This window comes from Haemaphysalis longicornis, unplaced genomic scaffold (assembly GCF_048455015.1).
Source record: "Haemaphysalis longicornis isolate Haplotype H1 unplaced genomic scaffold, Haemaphysalis longicornis Haplotype H1 scaffold_13, whole genome shotgun sequence".
Taxonomy (NCBI): Eukaryota; Metazoa; Arthropoda; class Arachnida; order Ixodida; family Ixodidae; genus Haemaphysalis; species Haemaphysalis longicornis.
Window position 1 is genome coordinate 1516318 of NW_027526233.1, and position 25654 is coordinate 1541971.

Consider the following 25654-nt stretch of genomic DNA (forward strand, 5'->3'; position numbering starts at 1 on the left):
GGCCGTCACCGGTGGGATTGAGCCCGCGTCCTTTAACCCAGCAGCACAACGGCTAAGCCAACGAGCCACCGCGGCGGGTAGTTAATTAATGTCTTAACTACGCCAACCACACATGTTGTGCTGGTGCAAGGCGTTACCCAATTGGCTCTTTTTAACACTTATAGTCTTTCTTGGGCTATTTGAACGCGCAACTTTTGGTCTGCCTGTCCGTCTGTCTCTCTGTCCCTCGACTCAGCTGCCCTGCAAAAGTTAAACCGATGCTGCACAACAGGTGTCCACACCCACAGCCAAATCTAAGCGTCTAAGCCTCGTGGCAATGTTCATACTTGTCAACATTGTTCAGCCAAAACAAATATTCCGCATATCTGGGGCAACACATCTGTACATAAGTGATATTCGCAGTGTTTATCTTTATTTAAAAACACGGATAGTTGACTTATTGAGAAATATGTCCAGAAAAATACAAAAACCGTCGCACACGGCTTCCCTAGCGGCGTTTTAAGAAATCAAACGGCCACAGCAACGAAAGGTTCCCCTAGATAGGTTTCGCATTGCGCTTGGAACGCAGGTGGAGTAGGGTGCCTCGATTCATGCGGGTCTCCGCCATACGGCAACGCTGGCATCGAGGCATTCGGCGTGGAGCCGTGTGATGGGGTAAATTTAAATTGACTTGAGCCTCTAGCGTGTCTTGTCTTGTCTTGTCTCTAGCGTGTTTATCTCGGTAGGAGCGAGACAGGAGAGGAACAGCGTGAGAGGTAAGCGGGAAAGAGAAGGGCGGCATTTATGTTCCACAAGCGCCAGGCGACTGTCGTCTTTCGTTTGCAAATGGCGGCGGACGTGGTGAACCGCTACGTCCAATCGTGCGGTCTTAGTTGTGCCCCCCAGAAGTCTGAACTGCTACTGGTCCCCCGCCGAAAAAACCAACCACCTGGATCTCCGACGATCAGCATCCACATGGATGGCCATACCATCACCCCCTCTCAGCACATGAAGATCCTTGGCATGACATTTCAAGCAGACCGCACATCCTCCATTCTAATGAACAAGTTGAGACACACCACTGAACAAGTAACCCACATGATCAGACGCATTGCCTCCAAAACGCGAGGTATGGGGGAGGCGGACACGCGTCGACTAGTCCAAGCGTTCATCATATCCCGGATCACCTACTCTATACCGTATTCTCTTCTGTCCGCGACAGAACTCAAGAAAGTAGACAAGATAATCCGGAAAGCCTACAAGCATGCCATCGGACTCCCAGCAAGCACCTCCACAGACCGACTTCTCAAGCTTGGCATCCATAACACCGCAGAAGAATTAATCGAGGCCCACCTCTCAAGCCAAAGAGTGAGACTGGGAGCCACAGAAGCGGGCAGAGCCATTCTCTCCCGCCTAAGACTTTCCGTCCCACTTCAACATTCACCTCCTCACCTATAGACGCATCCCACACACAATCCGCCAATACCTCATTGTACCCCCTCTGTCGCGCGACATGCACCCTGTGCACCATGCGGCGAGACGAGAGGCCAGAGCGAGAGCCATTTCGAGGCAATACGGAAACGAATCCGACACTGCCTAGACGGATGCTGCCACACACCCCGGGATTCAGGCCACGACCGCTGTTATAGTCATGAAGAAACAACACCACACCAGTCTCACTATACCACACCACAACCCACTGCAAGCGGAGGAAAAGCGCCATCGCCCTCACCGTGAGTCAAACCACAGCTACTGTCATCATCACCGACTCGCAGCAGGCGTGCCGAAATTTCAACAACGGAAGAATTCACCGCACTACCCTCAAGATTCTTGCACAACGCCCCCCAAACCATCCCATCAAGATCATCTGGCCCCCGCTCATCTCGACGTTCCGGGCAACGACACCACCCGTCTCCTGGCTCGAGAGCTATCCCGCCGAGCCGCTGTTGCAGGACGTGAGCCTGAGCGCATGCACCCGATGGTCACGTACCAAGAAATCACACAACACTACCGACTAGAGCGACAGCATTACCCCCCAGCGCACAAACAACTCCCTAGAGAGCTGGAGCGACTCCTCCGTGCCCTTCAAACGAACAGGACACTCTATCATATTGTAGGAGGCAGTGAACAAGCCCCGCGTCCCCGCCCCAATCCCTATCCCACCCATGAGCTTTGGGAGAGAGCCTTGGCCAGCTCCACCCTCGAGGATCAGCGTCAGCTGGTCGAGAGGGCTGTGGACGCGGCCCGATCACAAGGCGTCCTGGACTAGAGAAGCCACCCCGAAGACTCCATTTTATTTTTTTCTCAATAAATAAAGTTTAATCTTTTTCTCTCGTCGACATTTGCAACGAAGGGAGCAGATTCACGATCATTTTTTTATTTGTGTTTGTTTCTTTTTTGGCAAATGAAGTCGCTTTACAGAGTTAACTGGCATCCCTCTCGTAACTAATAAGTGTTATAGGAATCCAATTATGCATTTTTGGCAGGTGCGAAATTGCTTGATTTTTTTTTTGTTTGTGCTTGTTTTCGTGTTTCTGTTGTAATTGTTGCGTTCTTCGCTGCCTGGTTACACACGCGGTTAGCCAAGCCAGCCGCGCGCAAGAAAAATACGTCTCCACGAAGGGAAATTCAGCCGTAAATCGTCTTTATTTCACAGGCATGCACGCTCGTCTCCGGGTGGCGGGCTACGTACTATGCAATAATCACGTAAAGGCCGCGTATAGGATAGAATTTTTATTTCCTAAGTTAATCCTTTTTTTACGATAATACTATACACTGTTCATCAGCATGTACCATGTAACGCCCTCATCAACCATGATTTACGCTTATCAACCCTTATTAGGGCGTTACACGATTAGTGCAAGCGGGCGCTCGGTAACGAATGGCCCGGCGTTAAAGGATACGCTGCTCATCCGCAGCGATCGCTGTGCATTGCCGCAGAGAGAAGCCATTAGCAAAACCTCCGAAGTCGTGCCTTTCCTTCCTCGGTGTTTTGACAACCAACTCGGCCGCCTGGCGGCTGCCCATTCTGACTTTACACGCGCCTTTCACGGGCAACGCTTTTTGCCTTTTGGTGTCTTTTACCGCGGCTCGCTGGCGGTCTGCCACTTTGACGGGAAGCGTTTTCCGCCCCCTGGCAGTCGCATTGCGGCAAAGCAGGAAATAGCGGCGGCACGCGTCGGAGTGGTGCCCTTAGGGTAAGCACAACACCTAGCGTGGGAACAAGGCGCTGCAATAGCGCTGCAATAGCATCTGCGCTACCCCACGGCCATACGGGTTGACCGCATATTGCAGGCTGTGCAAGAGACGCGCCCTGGCCCCCGACAGGCGTGCCTTTGGCATCGCCGTTAGCTGTTCAAACTATGGGCTGTAGCTGTTACCGTCCCACTGTTGGGACTACCTTTTGTACCGGATGTGGCTTGTTCCTTGTAAATTCTTATTGTGGTTTTGCTGCATTTAAACCGATCTCGCAGATTGGTTTCTTATTGGTTTTAAGAAATCGGCACTCTGAAAGCTTATTTGCGGTAAAATTGTAGTGTTTACAGAACTGGACAACTTTGCAGTTTCTGTTCAAGTGGCAATTTTATTTCTACTGTTTGTATTTATTGCCTTTACTACTTGTAGCGGTGAATTTATTAGAAGTCAAAGAGCTACCGTGTTTACTCGAATTTAGGCCAGCCTTGATTGTGAGCCAACCCACGAAATTAAGAAGGTCAGAAAATAAAATAAAGTTACCTCGACTGCAAACCGAACGAAAAATCACTGGAGTTGGGACTAAAGCATGCGCGTTATTGCACTTGCTGCACAAGTCGTACCATGTTCAATGCTCACTAGTCAACGTCGTCTTTCTCGACATTGGTGTCGTTTTGTTGCTAGGCTCTTCCCACAGTGCACTGTCCCCACTTTCGTCCAGCTCATTCAAGACTCTGCAGTTATGGAAGGCCCGCACAATTAGCTCGGCTGAAAGTTCGCCGAATTCTGCAGTGAGCCTTGTTTGCTACTTGGCTGAGTGAAGCGCGCTTGATACGCCTGGCAGGGGTAAGGGGGGGGGGTCTTGCAGCGTCAACCAGTCATTGTAACGCTTCCGCAGCCAGTCCCTGAATAGCTTGTTGATGGCCGCATCGAGTGGTTGTAGCTGGCTCACCATACTGCCAGGCATTACCGCAATGTCTGTACCACCTTAACGCAATGTCTGTACCACGGACTTAACGGCATGTCTCAAATAACCACGGTAGGAGTTACTCCTAGGAGTGACCAGGAGTGACTCCTTAAACAGCAGAGGAGGAGGAGGAATAAACGGGTCTCAAAAACAGTCAGCCCTGGGGACGAGTCCTCATTCCAAGACCCCTTGAGTTCGTCCAGCCTCTTGGGCTTTCTGCTCCAGCCAAAGCTGGTCGTCAGGGTCTGAGCTGGACAGTACTCTCTCCCAGTGCTCAGGGGAGGAGAAGGGCAGGGGGGTAGGGGGGGGGTTCTTATCACAGCCCCACATGATATGGTAGAGGGTGCCCGGAGCCTCGCAGGAGCGGCCCACGGCATTGGCAGTCTTCACCGAATATTCAATGAAGGCACCACTCATCCACCCATTCTCATGATCTCACACGACAGCGTTTTTAGGATAAACTTTCCCAGCTGGACGACTTCCCCTAAAAATATTGTTGGCGTCACCTTTCACCCATCAGCTGTGCAGCATGACGTCGCGGTAGTGCGCGGCTTCTCGTAGACCGCAGCTTTCACTTCCACTTGTTTAGCGCCCTCCTCATTCACTGTGGAGGCCACAGCCATCCCAAAATGCAATGGGGTCTGATGGGGGTTACTGATCTGTCCCACTCTTTTCCCAGCTGCTTCTTGACCACAAAGGGTTGAAATCCGACTAGCCTCTCCTTAATGTCAGGGGCTAGGTTTTGTCCCATGGACGTCCGCCGTCACAGGCTCAACCCGACCTTCTTCATAAAACAAGTGACCCAGCACTTGCTGGCTTTCAGTTGATTCCACGTGACCCCTCGAATGTTTTCAATCTCCCTTCCCTTCAGCTGTATTATCTCCATCGTCACAAGCATTCCACCTTCTCTTGCTGCCGGATGCAGTCGGCAGCATCGTTCTCCACCCCTTGGTGTCGACCTTCCTGAGGTCTTCTGAAGGCCATTCGCTTGGCAGCGCAGTTGAAAAGTTCGTTTCACTATTTCCGCCATCAGTGCACACTCTTCTCATCCGTTCTGAAGTCACGCTGTGCTTGGAGGTTTGAAGTTCTGTTTACCTAAAAACTACCTACCGCTTAATAACCACAGTGTAGTGGCACCCCTTGGTGGACGCCATTGTGCTGCGATAACAGGTGCTCATCGAAGTCACTCGGCAATGTGCATACGCAAGTGAGGAACACTGGCAGCTGTGTCCACGTGGTTTGAACAAGCGAAATGAAGCCTGTAAAATGCAAGCTGCAAGCCTGTGGCTGCGAGATTGGCATTGAAGATCAAGGAAATACAGGAAAGTCGCATCATTAAATCTAAGACGGCCCGCAACTTTCCTAAACAACCTTTTAAAAAACAGTGCCATTGGACATTCGAGTGAATACGGTAATATTTGTCCAAAGTATAATCCATTAGTGTAAAAAAAATTAATATATCACAGGGTAATTTCAGTCTACTGATATGCAATTCCTAAGGCTTTCTTTTGAGGTGCATTTAGTTTTGTGCTTCTATACCTCTTGAACTTTGAGAACCAGTTGGGCTAGTTGGTACATAGTTAAAATGGTTGCAGCGCAGAAACGACGACGGACGAGTAAGGAACAGACGGGACGAGCGCTAACTTTCAACTACTTTATCTGAGAAAACACACATGCAATATACACCGGTGAGGAATGAAAAAAAACCCATAAGCAAGTAATCGCTAAAAGTGCACACACGCAAGTACACAAAACACACGTGGCACTAGGTTATCATCGCCGACATGAAAAGACTTCCTGCGTGACTTTTCATGTCGGCGATGATAACCTAGTGCCACGTGTGTTTTGTGTACTTGGTGCACTTTTAGCGATTACTTGCTGATGGGTTTTTTTTCATTCCTGACCGGTGTATATTGCATGTGTGTTTTCTCAGATAAAGTAGTTGAAAGTTAGCGCTCGTCCCGTCTGTTCCTTACTCGTCCGTCGTCGTTTCTGCGCTGCAACCATTTTAACCTCTTGAACCCTTTGGAGTCTGGAAACTTTACCCATTATCCAACCATTCCATTCCACAACTATTATGCCAGTTTATGGTACCGTGAAGAAAAACTCGCACCACAACGCCATAGCCACCGAGCCACCGTGCAGGACGATTTTTTCTGTTGTATTCGCGATTCAGAGATGCTGTGTAATGTAGCATCGGCTAGAGCCTTTCCAGACGGAGAAGTATAATTGTTTCAAGCTAATATATAAGCTTCGAGATAATATAGGTCTCAGGAACTCTCCTTATTCACGTTGTATTGATTGCAAAGAAGCAATGGGCAAATTGGACCATGAAGAGTTGTACGAGAATGGAACCTTGATTTCTACCATGGGACATAGATATAATACAAAGCAGTCGAGCCAGCTTAGTTGCTTTATTATCCTGTGAAAGCTGTATCTGATGCTGATAGTTGTTTCGCCCAACTGATTGCGCGTTAACTGGCCATCGACACACAATGGCCCTCTAGACGTATTCGCAATGGTCTCTCAACCGTGTGGACTAGTGACAGATTCGCCGAAAATGTCCCCAGTATTTCATGAATGCTCACGAAATTGAATTCCCATGGCTGGTAAGCAGCGGCAAAATTGTCGGCAACATTCCAGCTTATGAATATGCGTGGAAGGTCATGACAGTGAATGCTCTTAGTCTGCTAGCGAGTTATCCTACTCCTGCTCCTACAGTTGCTCCTGTTCCTCAAGCTGTAAATAGATATTTTGGCTGCGAGCGACCATCTAATATGCCATTCATTATCTTGTGGGCTGGTAGGCACCCATAAAAGCGAAACAAAGGCGTAACACGGAGATTTTGTGTGATTACTCCTTTGTTTGACTTTGTTGGCTTTGTTTGTTTGTTTTTTGTTTGTTTGTCTGAAGGCCGGCGTACATCACATTCTGAGATGAAATTGCTAGCTAAGGTAACTACAGAGACTGATCATGAATGTACCACTGACGCACAACAATGCAGACTAAAAACCCTTTATTGCTCTGAAAAAGTAAATGTCATAGCAAAAAGCCGGTTAGTTCAAAATTGGTTAATTTAAAATTACACTTAATACAAATTTCTGTGCCCGTGCTTTATTTCGCGCTGTAGCATCTTTTAAAAAAACCACGAAAATACTTCCATAAGCTCCCCAAACCTCGGTAAAAACTACATTGTCAAGAACAAAATGATCTCCTGAAACGATCCTAAAAACACCCCCCAAGTTATATAAATGCTCCCCAAGAGAGCGAAAACAGAATCCTACTTAACCACGTGAAAACTCTATAAACATCACTTAAAAACGCCCTTAATGTAGCAATGAACACTCCATTTAACCTCCTTAAATTTACCCAAGGCTTTCTTAATACTGCCTTAATACCACCTTCCCATCTCCTTAAAACACCCTGTTTTGACGGAGTAAACAATACCTCCCTACCCCATGTAGTAACAAAACTTCTAGAAGGAGGACCACTAGAGGACTAGAGAGTATATATTTTTAGAGTGCTATAGGGCATCGTTGTAACCTTGGTCTTTGTAAGCTAGCTTGCTTCCCACATTGTGTGCTGCACAGGAAAGTATTACAGCCCCACTTTATACTCCCCTCCACCACCGCCTCCTCTCCGCCGCGTCCTGTGTAAGTTGAACGTCGATGCAGCGAACCTCTATATAACGAGTTCCTGGATTTAATGAAGTTTTGAATTCCCCATTGCCAGCCCCATTGAAACCCATGCTTTTGTGACCTCTATGCAACCGTGCTTGGAGCATACGGTTGGTCTTTGAAACGCGTTAAGTTTCAAAAAGTGTCAAAAGAAAAAGTAATACTTAGTTACGTTTGTGAATACGGGGGTAAGTGACCTTGCTTCTTTGGGTCTCCGTGTGGTGACTAAAGCTCGCGGGAAAGCAGCAGGCAGAAACCACGCAGTTTTCCACTGTGAAAGGAATTCTTCAAGGGCGAGTTCACCGTCACTGACGCCTAGCACTTTGGTTTCGTTTCTGCCTTCTTCACGCGAACATTAACTGTAAACCTGCATGTAACGAAAACCTGTATGTGACGAAAAATTGCAATTTTTTGTCAACTTCGTTATATCCGGGCTTAACTGTACTCACCAAGCGCGGTGTCCCTATTCCCCCTGACTTTGGGCTATGCCGTGTGCTCTTCGACGTTCACCTGTGCGGCACACTAGAGACGTCATTGTCTCTACCCGCCAATCGTGTGTCCTTAGCCTGTGATTTGGAGATGAAGCCACTGCCATCATCACCATCACCATCAGCCTACTCAGGTCCACTGGCCACCGTACTTGTACAAAACATAGGAAATACACAATAGAGCCAACCACAATTTATGGAATCCCAACAGAGAGCTAGATTCGGTGGACTTCCCTTACCACAGGGGGGAAGGCCTCAGAATTTTTCAAAATTAGATTCAGAGCTACGAGGCGTTTACGAGAGGGTTGGCCAAGCAGCAATACACATTCCGTCTGCTTTTCCTTCAGAAGCTACGAACAGCATTGAGCCATTGGGGGCATCGGTAGGAAACTGCCAAGCCTCCACCCCGTAAACGTAGCCAGCCGCCGGGACGTTATACTAACTAGGCCACACAGCCGAACGCATGAGTACAGCTCCCCGCATTGACTAGCATTGATCGCTGTGCCTCCAGGTCTCTGCCACGAGGAACGAGCCCGGCACATATTTATCATTATTATAATCAATGTCTGAATGACAGTGCACATAAATGTCCCCGGTAAACCGAAGCTCGAAGGACCATGCATTCTGGGTGATGGCACACTTGCCACAGACAAAACACACGGTTTTGTGTGCCGAGCCCGTGCAAATCTGCCGTGTCCGCGTCAAGTATGCTTACGAGCTACCCTGACACGAATTACGGGCGTAAAACATCAAACGACTCAGGCAAGCTAGACGGTCCGCTGGCCGCCCTCTCAGACATACAACAGTGTTGCGAATTGTCCGCAACAGCAGAAGACCAACCAAGAAAAAAATGTCAGCCAAAGAACAAGGATAAATGGAGCACTTACGAAGTTACTGACACGAACAAGGATAAAAGTCAAACGAAAGATCCCACCCGTCCCAGGACGCGTTTGGTGTTGCGCTGAATCGTAATCGAGCAACCTCTCAGTACGCTGGCGGAGAGCCAGCCCCTATCGCGCAACAGCACATTCTCGGCACCGGCCAGCGTGCTTGCCCGACAGGGTATGGAATGTGCATTTTTATTCAAGTGAGCTTTGGTGTGCTCACTGATGCCGTTGTAGGCGAATACGCCCAGCTGGAAAGCCAACTTTCTCTGACGATGATGATGAATGATCCTGCGTGAAGTGAAAGAAAAAAACAGGCCATCTACACTAACCTGAAACCTGGGGAGGGGCGAAGCATGCAGTGTGTATGTGTATACTTGGAGACTTGGAGTTTTTGCCAACGGAGACGAAAACTTCGATGGGTAGAGAGGTATACAGCTTTGCTGTAAAAGTCTCGTGTCCTCGAAGCACGAAGCGTTCTAGCGCGAGGCAATGCAAAACGGGTGTCCCGGTGTTTGTCCCGGGACACCCGTTCCCGGTGTTTGTGTACCGTGACTACATGAAAAGGCGACGAGGACAGGAGACACGGACCCTAAGGGGCTTCGCCCCTAACACGCTTGCCGTGGCCGGAATCGAACCTCGGGCCCTCGCGTTTTGAAGCCGGCGTCTATCCGATTGCTGCATTTAGCCATGGTCGAAAGGACGGCAAGCAGCCGGTACACCCAAAACTCAAACGTTAGGCTTCCGGAGTGTCCGAGAGTTGATGTGTGTATTGTAGAAATTCGGTGCGTAACTCCAGAATAGTACGTACTCACCGTGTGGGATTGGGCAGCCATCGCAAGAAAACTTCGCGTTCAACCATCGTCGTCGTTGGACGGAGGGGTGATTACATCACTTTGATTACAATGCTAAAAGCATTGTAATCAAAGTGATGTAATCAAACGTGGGCGGTTGTTTCTTCGTTGCGGATAATTATATCCGCAGTTTTTCGTCACATTCCTGCTGGTGCAGTTTTTTGATAGCAGTGCTTTCTTTGATATTAAATAAGCATCTTTTCGAACGTTGCTCTTTGCACGTGCTTTCTTAACAAGATGCTGCGTAGTCTCTCAGCACGGTCCTTGTTTCCTTGTGTTGAGTACTAACTTTTGTAACGCATTGTTTAAAATGAGGCACCTACCACCCATTCGCGTTACCAGTGTCTGCATAAGAGAGCGAAGTAACATAAAAACATAATGAAACAAAATTTCATAAATTTAATGCGGAATCTCTCTGGTTTTCTGTATTTTCTGGTGAGGTCACCGAAACAATATGCTAAACATAAACATTCCCTGAGCGCTTTTAAGCAATTAGGAAACAGCTTTAATAGAGTTCTTGCCGTAGTAAGAATATGTTACCCATCACATTTATTATGTCACATACAAAAAATATAAAATACTGGAATGGGTTTTACAACTGCTTTCTTATAAGATCTTAATTGCGACCTTGCATTTCTGTGTTGCACGCGCGCGACATTGCGTTTTCCTTTCTTTAGCATATACGCTGGTAGAGAATATTTAGATAAAAGAGACAACAAGAATACAATGCAGTTCACCGAACGATTAATGAAAACGGAAGATTTTGCGATCTGGTACATTTTCAAAAGAAACTAACCACGCAAGAAACGAAGCACCACACGCAGGGGAGGAGGGCGACCGTCCGTTTTCTACCATATATGTTTCGCGGTTTCTTGCGTGGTTCGTTTCGCTTAGAAACGAATAATGTTCGCGCTCTTGTTTTTTCAGCCGAAAAAGCTAGCGCCAAACCATACCTGAAATGTAGCAGGTCACGTCCTCCGCTCGCCGCAGGGAAATGTCCGGCGGTCACCGTCGTACCCCAACGAGGCGACGACACGGCCTCTCCGTGGAAGCGTTGCTGCGGGTGGCGCAAGGGCAGAAATGCGTATCCGCGCTACATGTCCAAATACGCCTCGGGGCTGCAACCTAATGACGCTGTGTGCGGCTTGCGCGAACGCTGCGAAGGGGCGGCCTTCGAGAGCGTGTCGTGTTGTTTAACTTCAGGTCGGGCTCGTGAATAAGCAGACGCCACGTGCCGCTTCACAGTCGAGCGCTGCTTTCCTGCTCATCATTTCCCTTTCCTCGTCAGTGCAAGGATGACGCTGGCCTAGTACGGTACGTTCGAAGGGAAAACTGTTCGCTTTGTTAAAAAGTAAACATCCCCACTCCGCCTGGGCTGTGGTATAGCGCTGCTTTCGCGGTTGTCCGGTCGTCGTTGGAGTGAGAAGGCTTGGGGTAATGGCGGTAATTGCGAAGGAATGCCAGCAGCAGCAGGTCGCAGGTCGTCCGTGCGACGGGGAAGTGGAGGAGGACTACGAATGTGGGAATGGAATGTTGGCTGATGGTTTCAAAGCGGAGGCCCACAGCAAGAACTGCATACTTGTTTTGCGTGTGCGTGCATATGATACATTCGTGCATGTATGTACATGTAATATATACAGCCTGCGGTGAGTGCGCGGGGGGGTTGGTGGGGAACAGAGGTAGAACTGTCGGAATATCATTTACGACGGTAATTTCAAAGTGGGGACTACCTGCACGCAGTGTGTATACTTGCTGTGCTTGTGTCTTCTTTTTTTTTTTCATTTAAAGCGTTTACGTTGCAGTTCCTCATTCGCTCCCTCATGCCACAATTTGTTGATACGAAAGACGCGCCCAGGCAAACAAGAAAGCGAACAGACTGGCGTGAGCGGCACCGGCTCCTTAGCTCAACCGAAAAGTATACCTGCTCTTGTATAGGAGTGCTCGTTCTTGCATTTGTGGGTTCATAGCCCTGAATAGACCTCTCTGAGACGGTTTGCAGCGAACAAGGAAACGCTGTGTATTCACAATTTTTCATTGTAGCGCTGAGGTTGCCACAATAGAGACGAGCTTCTGTTTCACACAAAGAGCGTACCACGTTTGAGAACGGGAGCGCTCGTGCTGTGCAGCCTTGTAAAAACAGATGTATTTTTATTATGTCTATAATCGTTTGTAAGAAGCAGTGCAGTGTACTACCGGCGCAATTTTTGTTTGTTTTGGCTTGTCTATTTACCTTGCAAACAATTTCTTCACATAGACCCATGGCTTCAGGGCCTGTGGTCCTAAGGTAATTGGGTGTTTCGGCGAGTGAGTGCCTTTGTATTGTTTTTTCCAGGAAGACCAACGCTCTGCAATATCGAGTTTTCAAAGCGGAGGCTGAAACTGTCCGCGATGATTCAATTCTTGCTTTCTCGCTCAATTTAATTCCGCGGAGAAGCGTGACATAATGGGGCTACCTCTTTCGAGCTGCTCAGCGCAATTCCCGCTACAATATTACCTTCTTAGTGGGCACGGGCGAGGTCCGGCCGTAATGGCTAATGGCCCGTTTGCTTGAGGCAGGTGTGTATATACGACATTCATTGTATACCGTATTTTCCGGTCTGTTGGTCGCGGGGGGTTTTTTTGACATTTTTGTAGGTGCATCTTATCCCCCGGTGCAACTTATGTATGGAATAAATTTGGTACGTGGCGGCGACGCGTAGTCCGCGCTCGAAAACGTGCCTGTGTGCTGCGTGATGTAAGCGCACATTAAGAGACAGCTGTATGGTCCCAATGAATGAATTATTTGTCAGCGAGTCGGAGGAAGAAGGCTCCGATGGCTTTGCCTAAACGCCGTCTGGAAGTACATGCCATCTGTGTGTATCAATTAACCATTTTTGAGAAGTTAGTTCTGTCTAGACTTTGGGCGGTAGATGCACGTGTCTAGAACTGATTACCGGGGGATGCGTTCAGAGGCTGTGGCTGCTGCAACCATGTACTTTCGCCGCCCTTTCTAACGAATTGATCCTCTATGAGCCTACCTGATTAACAAGAGCGTTTTGTACACTGGTGAGTCTTATACACCGGTGCGACTTATATACGTTTTCTTTTGGAAAAGCTGCCGTGTTGAGGCAGTTTCTTTTGAAAAACAGCCGTACTTATGCAAAAGTACGATTTATAGACTGGAAAATACGGTACCCTAAACGGCCGGATGAACAATCCCTGTTAGTTTTGCCCCATGCCCACAATTGTTTTGCGACTCTTCTTGTGAAAATTCTTCGAACATGGCTACGTTCATTGTTACGTTCAATTTACATGCAAAGTAACCCTGGTCAATCTAAACGTTCCAGATGCCTAAGAGACGTAGATGACCCCGCTAAACAAGGAACAGTGATGTTTTTATTTCCTTAAACATTTACATTATCACGCTCTGCTACGTTCTGTATGGAAAAGCGATGCTGTGGCTGATATAACGGGTAATAAGGATGAACAGAAAGACATTAAGTCACAAATGGTGAATTTGCAAAGTAAACCAAACGAATTAAAAAAAACTCGACGCATATTACAAGCCAACAGCAGGAAATGTTAAGCTTGCAGAGCACCACCTACGAACTAGCAAGTCGAAACATTAACTTGCGTCTCGCGTAGCCAAACTAGAAGACCTATCTCGCAGAAATAACGTGATTCTTCCCGGCATGCCACACGCAAAAGAATCGGGGAAAGAAACAGAAGGCAAAAAAAAAAAAGCGTGCGCTAATTTCGGCCCGAGACATCTTTTCGCTTAACGAAATTTAGCGCCTGTACATACTGGGCACTTTTTCATATGGCATAAGCTGGCCAATCATCGTGTTAAAGATCCGCAGTTGGTCAAAATTAATTCGGACTCCTCCACTACGGGACGCCTAATGGACCACGTGTGGCGTCGTCATGTTAAACACTTGAATGAATTAATCAATCCGATCAATCATTCTAAAATTCAGCAGCTCTTATTCAAAATACAAAAATCCTCGCCTAGAGAAGCAAACTGAAAGAAAAAGAGCGCACTGTAACTGAGGACTTCTCATTCCCTACCGATATGATACGCAAAGGACAATTGCATTCGACAAAAAAAAAAAAAAAAAACCTCGGTCACCCCCATTTGAGCTAAAAACAAAAATGAAGTTCAACAGCAAATGGTACACTTACGATGTTAGCTCGGTTTTCGTACACAAAATGCATGCCCAGGAAGTCGCTGCTTCCGTTAGTCAACCGCAGGCCCGAGCATACGAATGGGACCCGCCGCGGTGGCTCAGTGGCTAAGGCGTTGCGCTCCTGAGCGCGAGCACGCCCGTCTGTCGGACATTTCGGCGCACGTTAAAGGACCACAGATGGTGAAAATTAATCCGGAGCCCTCCACTACGGCGCGCCTCATCGCGTGCGTTGCGCGCACTACCTCCCAACCAGAGCTTTCGGTTGAACTCCGCTGGATCCCAGGTCATCAAGGGATACCAGGAAATGTGGCGGCTCACCAACTCGCGCGCGAAACTCTCTTCCGCAAGTCTGAGCCTCCAATTGCGCTGCCGGAGGAATACGACCGCCACACCAGCCGCGTCGAAGAAAGACAAGCCAGGCACCAAAAGTTGGTGGACCTTCGCACCGATCAAGACACACACTGCGTTCCTCCCATCTCTTGGCCGCGATCGAAGACAAGTTGCATCCGCCGAGCTCAAGCAGGTGTTCTACGCACCCCACATATCATGCTCTACATAGAAAATAAACCTGGCCACCCTAGCTACCCACGCTGCCCGAAAAAATCACTGCTTCGTTTTCCTCAGTCAGGAGGTCAATCTCCTGACTGAGGAAAACGAAGCAGTGATTTTTTCAGCTCTGTGCTCGGAACGCGTTTTTAAATGCAGAGCATTTTAGTAACTCACGATGTCACCCGCGTTGACGTCCGTAGTCGTAGTCCGCACCCCTCCCCCTACACTATATAAAAAAAAATACTATCCGGCGCCTGGTTTCGATCCCTCGACCCTGCGGGCGGAACGCAATATACATGGTGCTCTACCCACTGCGCCACAAAGCCGACACAGAATGGGAGGCTACGAACGCGCCTTATATCTTTGACTCATTCAAACTACGTCAAGAAGCTGCTGATACAACGCATTCACTACCACCAACTCCCCAAACACTAAACGTTAACGCAATACCCCCACCCCCTATGCGACGCATTTACTCGAGTCCCCCTCGCGGGGAGATGGACCCAATTTTTCTTTTTAGATTCCCAGGCTACGAGATCGCCAACCACCACTACGATCCATTGCCGGAACATCTCAAGCATCGTCGGTGAGCGCGCCAGTCTTCTTTTGAGGCCATGCAGTTGTTTCGCGGGACTCCGATGTGCGGTTAGGCTTAGTACACGTCCTGGCTCAGTGTACTTCGCCTAGCACGTTTCCCCCTACAAATCGGGACTCTGGACAGGACCTCTTGTCGACTATAATATGGCTTCCGGGCACTCTCCTACGCTCCGCTCTACATCTCGAGGCTCACTTGTAGCCGGCGACAGCGCTCTGCTTTCTCGCGAGCAAGAATCTTTACCAAGAGACAATCCCCTTGATACTCATCATCAGCTGGAGGGGGACAATTCCCCGCGGGGACATGCCTCAGCTGGTACCAGAGAAACTCTATGGTACCAGTGGCGGTGGAAGTTCTCCGGTATCTTCAACACACCTTTTGGAGGAATCATCCACAGAAAAAGAGGAAGATACCTCTCTTCTATGTGACAAAGGGAAGCTACTAATTAATATCCTCAGCGACAGCAAGCACAAAGTGCCATGTCCCTCGCGTGAAAGAATCATGGAAGTGTTCTTTGACATTCAGGCAATGTTCATGGCGCTTCGCACAAAGCTTTCTCGTGCCGAAGGAACAATTGACGAACTTCGTTCACAACTAGCTGATTGTCGAGAGTGTGAAGCCACCCAACAACCTTCTATGCCGCGGCGGTCCTATGTGAACGCTGTTAGAGACCACCAGAATGTCTTGCGTGGCTCTCAGGGTCCCGCACCATCGCTTGCTCCTCCCCAGCCCACGCAACAACGCCCAGATAACGCCGTCAGCTTCGACTCGGATCCGAATCATGTACTGCACATTACTCCGTTGCTTCCTTCTGTTCATCCTGGCCCCGCAACTATCACATTGTTAAAAGCGACTTTCGGAAATGATTCATCAGGAATTGGTGTCAAACAGGTGAAACTTATCCCCAACCGTTCAGGGCTCACAGTGATATCTGCAGACCGCGCATCCATCGACAATTTGGAAAAAGCAATTGAAGGAAATGTACAATTGAAAGCTGCAATCAAAGTCACCCGCCCTCCACGCCGCCTTCCCCAGTTTATTAAGATCAGTGGAGTTGACCCAAGCGTTGTTCCCGGCCTACTCCGCACAAACATCAATGCTCGAAATGGATTAGAGATCCCAGAAGAAGACTTCAAACACAGGACCTATTTCAAAGACCGCACGGGCAACAACGTACATATCGTGGAAGTTTCGCCTTCTGTGTGAAACATCTTGAAAAGGAAGGACCGTCTATTGGTTGGATGGACGTCATGTCCCATAAAGGAAAATTTTTACGTGGCAGCGTGCAGCCGCTGCTGTACTTACGGTCACGTAGCGGTACGATGCACTTCAGAAAGTGTATGCTGCACATATTGCGCCGCTGCAGACTGCACTTTGGCTGACAAGGAAACGGTTGCTTGCAGGGAGTGTCGCGCAGCGGGGCGTCGTTCAGATCACGTTTTCAATGCGCCTTGCTGCTACACTGTAGAATCAAGAGTCTCACGCATGCGTCAAAAAACCATTTATGAATGCACCCAGGCACCTTGCTCTTCCCCCGTTGTCTCTGCATAAAATAATTGTTTGTTTCTGGCTCACTGTCACAAGAATATATCAAATGACTTTCTTAAAATTTATTCAGGCAAATTTGGATCACACCCGTGCAGCTACTTCTCACCTTGTTGATTTTATCGAAGCGGAGCACATTGATGTGGCTATTGTGTCTGACCCTTACGCTCGTGGATCAACAGTGCCCGGAGTGCCGCCCAATTGGCTCTGTTTCCTCAACTCAGCCACCCCACGTTGTATGGTTCTCATACCTAAACGCAGATTTGACGTATTCTCTTTGGCAGTGTCTCCATACATCGTGGCTCTCCGACTTCAGCACCAGGAGTTCACCTTGCTCCTAATAGCCGTTTACGCGGCTCCATCTGTACCTGTCCAGTCCAGTCCAGTATTGAAGACGTTCTTCAGCGCCACCGAGTACCGAACTTGCTGCTGGCGGGCGATTTTAATGCGAGGAATCCTCTTTGGGGTGGCACCGTTCTAAACTCTCGTGGCATTCAACTTGCTCATTTCATTCATGGGGCGCAACTCCGAATATTAAACGACCCCACGTCCATAGCCACATTTCGCAATGCATATTGAGAATCTTGGATTGATCTTACCCTCGTTTCCGGAACAATCTGGCGTGGCAACCCCTTGTGGGAAGTTCGAGACACGCCAACTCTATCTGATCAGAAATATGTGGTATTTGGTCCCAGAATGGTGCAATTACCGCAGAAAAAACGCTTAAGCAAGGCCGCATTACAACATCTGGTTGAAGAATTAGCAAGTGATGACTGGATTGAAGGTTTCACTCAGCAAGATATTGCTACACCAAGCTCCCTCAACTCGTCACTCTAAGCTGGACTGTCTCAAAAGAAAGTTTGAGCGGCTTCCGAAGCAGCACAAGGGAAACATGTGGTGGAGTGACGCCATTGCGAGAGAGAGGTCAGCCGTGCGAGCGTTGCGCCGCCGATACCAGCAGTGTCGCGACCCCTTTTTACGAGTGGATTACAAATTCATTTACTATCGGCGACTTGCTGCGTACAGGGAAAATATTCAGCTTGCAAAAGACAAGGCTGTGCGACAGGCATGCTCGAGAGCGTCCGGCAAGAACCTTTTTGGACCACCTTTGAATGTGGCGTTTCACCAGCTTAGAGCGCCCTCTGTTCTACCTTCACTACATGTGACGGACGACACTTCGACAACATCCACAATGCCGTCGGCGGACCTGCTTATGCGGACTCACTTTCCTGATGATGAACGTGATGATACCCTGGCCCACGTGGCAATTAGAACCATAGTGGCTTCAACTCCATACCCCGCGGAAGAACAAGATGATGCATTAACGCCAGAAGAACTGCAATTGGCCTCTCGAAATTTAAATGCTAATGCAGCGCCAGGTCTCGACGGTGTCACAACTCCCATGGTTCGTCTTTTCGTTCATCATATTCCTAATTTTTTACTGTGTCTTTTCAACTCTTGTCTCGCGAACGGTCACTCCCCCCCCCCCCCCCCCCCCCTACTGGAAACAAGCACGTGTCACTTTTCTGTTAAAACCAGGACGCTCACCCACTGCACCTTCTTCGTACCGGACAATCTGCATGACATCTATGATTGGCAAGCTTTTGGAAATAATGTTAAATGGCCGCTTATATTATTTCCTACAACGATCTCGCTTACTTCACCCACAGCAATATGGTTTCACTACCGGTCAAAGCACGACGTCTGCCTTATTTGCTTTACGCAATCGACTGCAGCAGCATAAATACAGTGGGGGACTTTCACTCGTAATCTCACTAGATTTTACAGGCGCATTTGATAGCATCTGGCATCCCCGATTATTATATTTTTTCCGATCTCATCATTGCCCCCGCAACATCTACCAGCTCCTGGAATCGTTTCTAAAGGGTCGCACCGTCTCCTTTGACACATTTTCAGGAAGCACTACCCATGCCACTTCAAAAGGCTCTCCTCAGGGCTCTCCTATCAGCCAACTTTTGTGGAACGCATATGTGTATGATATGCTTTGCCTGCCCATGCCTCAAGATGCATACATCCAAGCGTATGCGGATGACACCGTGATCATTATTCATGGCCGTACGCGTCGACAATTGGAGGCGACTGCTGACGTAGCCCTCTCTAGGATAACTGCTTGGGCCGGAGCCGCAAAATTAAAGTTGAACCCCGCCAAATGCTCCTGCCTCCTTTTCTCCAAGGGTGATCGCGGGGCTATTAGGAAACCAACCATCAAGCTCAACGGCGTAGTTATCAAGCAGGTGACGGAAATGAAACTCCTCGGAGTGATTTTCGACAGTCACCTCACATTCGTGACGCACACAAACCACTTGAAATTCACAGTTGAAAAGATGGCAGTTTCGCTCACAAGATTTGCCCGCATGCATACCATGGTCAGTCGGTCTCATCTCCGTCAGTTACATCACATTGTGGTCCTTCCAGCAGTCTCATACGCAGCGCCTGCATGGTGGCACATCAACCAACACCATCTACTGAAAGCCCGGGTACACTCGCTGCTAAGATCTTCATTATTCGCCATCACCGGGGCGTAGACTACCACACGGACCGTCGCCCTTGAAGTCCTTGCCGATGCGCTTCCGCTTCACATCCACCTAGACATCACAGTGCGCATATTTCTCTTGTTTCATCACCAGCAACCAGTGACCTTCAACACGGCATCGTTCGATCCTTCGGATGTGGACCTGCCCATCAAGGTCGACATACACCCTGCGCGACGACTTCGTGTCCGTTACGACCGTCTCACCAGAACGGAAGCAAACCGCAGGCTGTACTTCTCCACTCTGCACGCCTTCACAGACGGATCACACACGTCGACTGCATCAGGAGCAGCCTTTGTTATTTTGAATGGGGCAGACCATGTGTACGCGGTGAGGAGGTTTCGTCTGGCGTGTCCAACCACCTCGTTTGATGCCGAGGTGATTGCCATGCAACAACTCGTACTGTTTCTCTTGGACGACAGACCTTCCTGCCCCGTCAGTATCTATACAGACAGTCTTTCGCTTTTATTGGCTCTCAATAACCCATTTAATCAGTCCGCTACCATTCATCGCCTAAAAGAGAATATTTCCCTGCTCTCAAATTTACTGCCTGTATCTATATCCACGTGCCAGATCACTCTGGTGTGTGGGGGAATGAGCTTGCGGATACTGTCGCCCGCAGTGCTGCCACAAGAGGAGAGGAGGTTCGTGGAAGGTGGTCGAGAACCAGAGTGCGTTCTTTGCGAATGAAGGTCGGTCGCTTGGTATGGCAGGAGACGTGTAGTACTAACAACTGCGACACTGAATTATATCGATGGACGCCCAGTGTATTGGACCTTCCTTCCTATTTCCCGCCTTCCAAGAAGCTAGCTCACCTGATAACTGGACACGGTCGATTTCCTAATTACTTTCACCGTCTACAACTCGCGCCAAACAGTCAGTGCTTCTGCGGTGCGCCTGCCACTTCGGTTGGGCACTATTTAACAGAATGCCCGAAAACGGCCAGCTATATTCAGAGACTTCGTCGGCTGTCGAATTCACCGTTACAGCCGCCACAGCTTCGTCACCTTTTGGACAGTTCAACAGCCGTGAAGATTCTCATGGACATCACCGATTTTAGTTCCCGATTTATGCCCGAGGTGTGACGCTTACGTGTGTTCAGTGACTTTTTTTTTCTCGGTGTTTCTTTTATACCTTCACCCCTACTTGCCGCCTTTTTAGTTGAACTAACACCCAGATACGTGACATTCATGGACTGCACCTCCGCGATATTGTGTGCCCAATGTCCTTGTGCTACAGCGTGTGACCTGGTGTCTGTGAGAGTTGATAATGCCACCTCAGCTCTGACTCGGGCTTTCTTTGAGGGTGCTGTACACACTTGAGAGTGGAACTGCTGCGTTGTGAGATCTTTTGTGCCGAACTGACTTGAGAACGTTCTTCCCTACGCTTCGTTTGATGTTCTTTCGCGCATAGTTATTCTTTTAAACTTTGCTTGGACGTCCTGCTGTTACGTACGCCGGGGTATTTTTTTTAATCATCAAATTGGTTTTTCTTAAAAATGTTTGTTTGGCTTTTCGCCCTATTTGTTTATTTTATATTGGCTTTAAACCTGCCATAGCCTAGCTGGAGCAGGTCTCGTTCCCCGCGTTTTTTTTTTCTTTTTTCTTCTGACGGGGAAGGGGGGGAACATGGAATTGGAATTGGAATTGGCCACCCTAGCTGCCCACGCTGCGGTCACGGGTACCCTAACAACAGCGCACTATCATCACTCATCGACGCCTACAGCGGTCATATTGCCGCGAACCATACATTGGGTTTGTTTATTTGTGTTTTGCTTTTACCGCCCGGCTGCGCCGGTCTGTGTTATCTCTGCGCCAAGGGAAGCGCGTGTTCCATTCTTTCTTTCTGTGCCGCATGTGTTATCTGTTGTGATAGGGAGAGCATTCCGATCTAACGTGAACAGCCCAGAATAATCTTCTTGGATCTACTATGTTCTCGATGCGAATCGACGTTTCGAGAACCACGCGCGCCAAAAGATAAAAAGCCTGCAGTGCGGACGCCGGGGCATTCGATTCGACGTCACTCGCCTGTGCAAGTCACTTTGTTGACCGCTGCTTCGCCGCCTCTGTATTCTTTTGAGTTGTTAGGGGAGCACAAGTTCGCTCCAATAAACGTGTTTCTCATTCAACACCACTGCATCGTCCTTGTCTTCGTGACATCTGGTGGAGGTGCTGGGTATGCACCCTTCATGCCCACTACAACCTCGAAAAGCCGCCAAGCCAGTCCAACAAGAGCCAGCCCCCGCCTGCAAGATTTACCGCCCGAGTTCGGTCTTCTGCCAGAAGGGCCCAAGAGAAGGAACGCTGCAACCAACACCATGGTGCAAGAAACAACGTCGCCAATCATCCTGCAGCAGCCCCGAGAACCGCCATCGTTCCGGGGAGCCCCCGCTGAAGACCCCGAAGAATGGTTGGAGAAGTTGGAGCGCGTCCGCATCTTCAACAGGTGGGACGATGAAGAAACGTTCCGGCATGTCTTCTTTTACTTAGAAGATGCTGCTCGAACTTGGTTCGAGAACCATGAGAGCTCTTTGACCGACTGGACTCAATTCAAGAGGGAGTTCCTTAAGACCTTCACTACCGTGGTGAGAAAAGAGCGAGCTGCGCTTTTGCTTGAAACTCGAACGCAGCACCCCAACGAAGGAGTCGTGATTTTCGTTGAGGAGATGAAGCGACTTTTTCGCCGTGCGGACCCTGAAATGACCGAGGAAAAGAAGCTCAGGTTTCTAATGCGAGGAGTGAAGCAAGAGCTTTTTGCTTGTCTAGTCCGTAACCCTCCGAAGACAGTGGCCGAATTCGCGTCTGAGGCGGCCGCGATGGAGAAGACGCTAGAAATTCGAACCAGGCAGTACGACCGCCCCGTCAACGCGCTGTTCTCGGAGACCATCGGTGCTGCAAATAGAAGCTCCGATACATTGCGAGAGACCATCCGAGCAGTGGTCAGGGAGGAGCTTCGGAAGCTTTTTCCAACGACGCCGCAACCTCAAGTGGCTTCCCTGACCGACGTAATCCGAGAAGAAGTCCAAAACGCACTGGGAACTTCTACGCCGTCGGAAGCACCCCGCGAACCACAAGCCATGACCTACTCCTCGGCTGTTCGTCAACCCCGCCCTGCTCCAACCCGTCGTCAAGAGGCTGAGCCATACCGCCGTCCAACGCCGCCCGCCCGACGCCCTGTAGACCAATACCAGACGCCAAGGAAGACCGACGTGTGGCGAACGCCCGATAATCGCCCGCTGTGCTACCACTGCGGAGAGGCCGACCACATCTACCGTCGCTGTCCCTACAAGAGGCTCGGTTTGCGAGGGTTCTCCGTCGACGCCCCACGCCCCCGATACGGCCAGCGCCCTGCTGAGATCGAAGAATACCTCTCCAACACCAACCGAGGACCAGCCCGCTTCAACCGTTCACCGTCGCCCTACCCGTCTCAGTCACCAAACCGCCGCAGCACTGCTGACTTCTCACGTGGAAGGTCCCCCAGCCCACGCGGGGGAAACTAAAAGCAGCAACTTCGGGAGGTAAAGTTGCACAACGGCGGAAAAATGAAAACCCTCCAACGACGCAGCGACTAGCTGAAGACCATCATTCACGACATGCCCTCATCCCGACGACCCGACCTAGCCCTAACGAGACTCCTGAATACGACGACAGCTACACGGCGCGACGCGTACCCGACCTGACCAAGACGTCCGTTGAGAAGACGACGACAACGACGATGCACAGTGCCCGACCATCAACACGTACAAGCAGAGATACGACGCCCCGACGAACCCGCAACTCGAGGACGACTGCATCTGACGTCAAGGTGTCCATCGACGGCTTTGACGTAGTCGCCCTCGTAGACACGGGAGCTGACTATTCGGTAATGAGCGGACCATTTGCGTCTAAACTGAAAAAAGTTATGACCAGATGGGACGGTCCGCACATACGCACAGCAGGAGGCCACCTCGTGACGCCAAGTGGAACGTGCACATCGCGCGTCACCATAGACGGCACAACGTACCCTGCGGCGTTCGTCGTTCTGCCTAACTGCTCCCGCGACGTGATTCTCGGAATGGACTTTTTGACGGACAACGGCGCAATAATTGATCTGCAGACCAAGTCGATAACATTTTCCTCCAATCACTCCACGACGCCGCAGCCGAACCCCGATCACCGTGCTGCTGTCAGGATCGCCGGCGATCACATCACCCTGCCACCCCGCGCAAGCTTGATGATCGCCGTCTACTGTGAGGATGCTGCTTCTGACATCGACGCTATCGTAGAGAGTGATCGAAGGTTGCTTCTCGACCGCGGTGTCTCCGTCGCAAGAGGCATTGCGCACTTTAAGCAACGCCAATCTCACGTTTTGGTCACTAATTTCACCGAAGAGTACCAGCATTTAAACAAGGGAGCTGCAATTGCGTTCCTCGAAGAAACGCAAGAAGCAAGTGATGTGATCGCAGTCGCCGACTTTGAACGCACACCCGTAGAAACATTGAAGCTCCCGCAGCCATTCGACGTGAATCCGGCGCTACCGCAAGAACAACGGAAAAAATTATTGGCTTTGCTGCGTCGCTATAGCGAATGTTTTTCGTCGAGCGCAAAACTACGTCAGACCCCTCTAGCGAAGCACCGAATAATAACCGAAGATGGAGCCCGACCTACCCGACAGTCACCGTACCGCGTCTCTTCACACGAACGGGAAGCCATTCGGACTCAAGTCGACGACATGCTGAGCGATGACATTATACAGCCATCGAAAAGCCCCTGGGCTGCGCCCGTCGTACTCGTAAAGAAAAAAGACGGCACATTAAGGTTTTGCGTTGACTACCGGCGACTGAACAAAATCACGAAAAAGGACGTGTACCCCCTCCCCCGAATCGACGACGCCCTCGACCACCTCTGCCACGCGAAGTACTTCTCATCGATGGACCTGAAGACCGGCTACTGGCAAATTGAAGTGGACGAGAGAGACCGAGAGAAGACTGCATTTATAACCCCAGACGGCCTATACGAGTTCAAGGTGATGCCGTTTGGGCTGTGCACAGCACCAGCGACGTTTCAAAGAGTCATGGACACTGTGCTAGCTGGCCTTAAGTGGCACACCTGCCTCGTATACCTCGACGACGTAGTGGTATTCGCCCGGACTTTCGACGAACACCTTGCAAGGTTGGAGTCTGTACTCGAGGCCATTCGTACGTCGGGGTTGACGCTGAAGCCTGAAAAGTGCCGTTTCGCATACGGGGAACTCAAGTTCTTGGGCCACGTCGTCAACGCCGCGGGAGTCCTACCTGACCCGGCAAAAACTTCAGCTATCGCGAACTTCCCTAGGCCGAAAGACAAGAAGGGCGTGCGGAGATTTCTCGGGCTGTGCGCATACTACCGGCGCTTCGTCGCAAACTTCGCACGCATTGCAGAGCCACTCACGCGCTTGACGAAAGATAGCACCCCTTTCAGCTGGGAAAACGACCAAGAAAAAGCATTCGGCGAGCTGCAAAAACGCCTGCAAAGCCCGCCCGTGCTCGCTCATTTCGACGGAAATGCCGAAACGGAAATGCATACGGACGCCAGTGATATAGGCTTGGGTGCCGTCCTTGTCCAAAAGCAAAGCGGCTGCGAAAGGGTAATCGCCTATGCTAGCCGTGGTCTGTCGAAGGAGGAGAAAAACTATTCTGCCTCTGAGAAAGAGTGCCTGGCTATTATATGGGCGATTTCAAAATTTCGCCCATACGTGTATGGAAGGCCATTCAAGGTTGTAACAGACCACCATGCGCTGTGTTGGCTCGCCAATTTGAAGGACCCCTCTGGCCGTCTTGGGCGGTGGAGCTTGCGCCTGCAGGAGTTCGACGTTACAGTCGTTTATAAATCCGGCAGGAAACACTCCGACGCCGACTGCCTGTCCCGCGCCCCCGTCGACCCACCACCACAAGACTCTGATGAAGACAGCGCGTTCTTCGGGATCGTGACGGAGAGCGACCTAGCCGCCCAGCAGCGTGCCGACCCCGACTTACGCGTCATAATCGAGTACCTCGAGGGATGCGACGTTGCCGTTCCTAGGACCTTCAAACGCAGCTTACCAGCATTAAGCCTGAGAAACTCCGTCCTTGTGAAGAAGAATTTCAGCCCCGGAACAAGAGCGAATTACCTTCTCGTCATCCCCGCGGACCTTCGTGACGAAATTTTGGAAGCGTGCCACGACGACCCGTCTTCCGGACATCTGGGCAC

General features: G+C 49.8%; 1 protein-coding gene across 6 annotated transcripts in view; it reads right to left on the reverse strand.

Moving 5' to 3' along the window:
- The window catches only part of LOC144164202 (organic anion transporter 3-like), a 121799-nt gene that overhangs the window by 88996 nt on the left and 7149 nt on the right, over positions 1–25654 (reverse strand). For 2 of the 6 annotated variants that reach the window (XM_077694715.1, XM_077694713.1), the window contains exon 2: positions 10995–11098. The exons of 1 other annotated variant lie outside the window; for it this stretch is intronic. The gene's annotated coding sequence lies outside the window, so the exon portion shown is untranslated. Of the gene's footprint in view, positions 1–10994; positions 11267–25654 lie in introns of those variants that run through there. 3 more of the 6 variants (XM_077694716.1, XM_077694714.1, XM_077694712.1) reach the window with 2 other exon arrangements.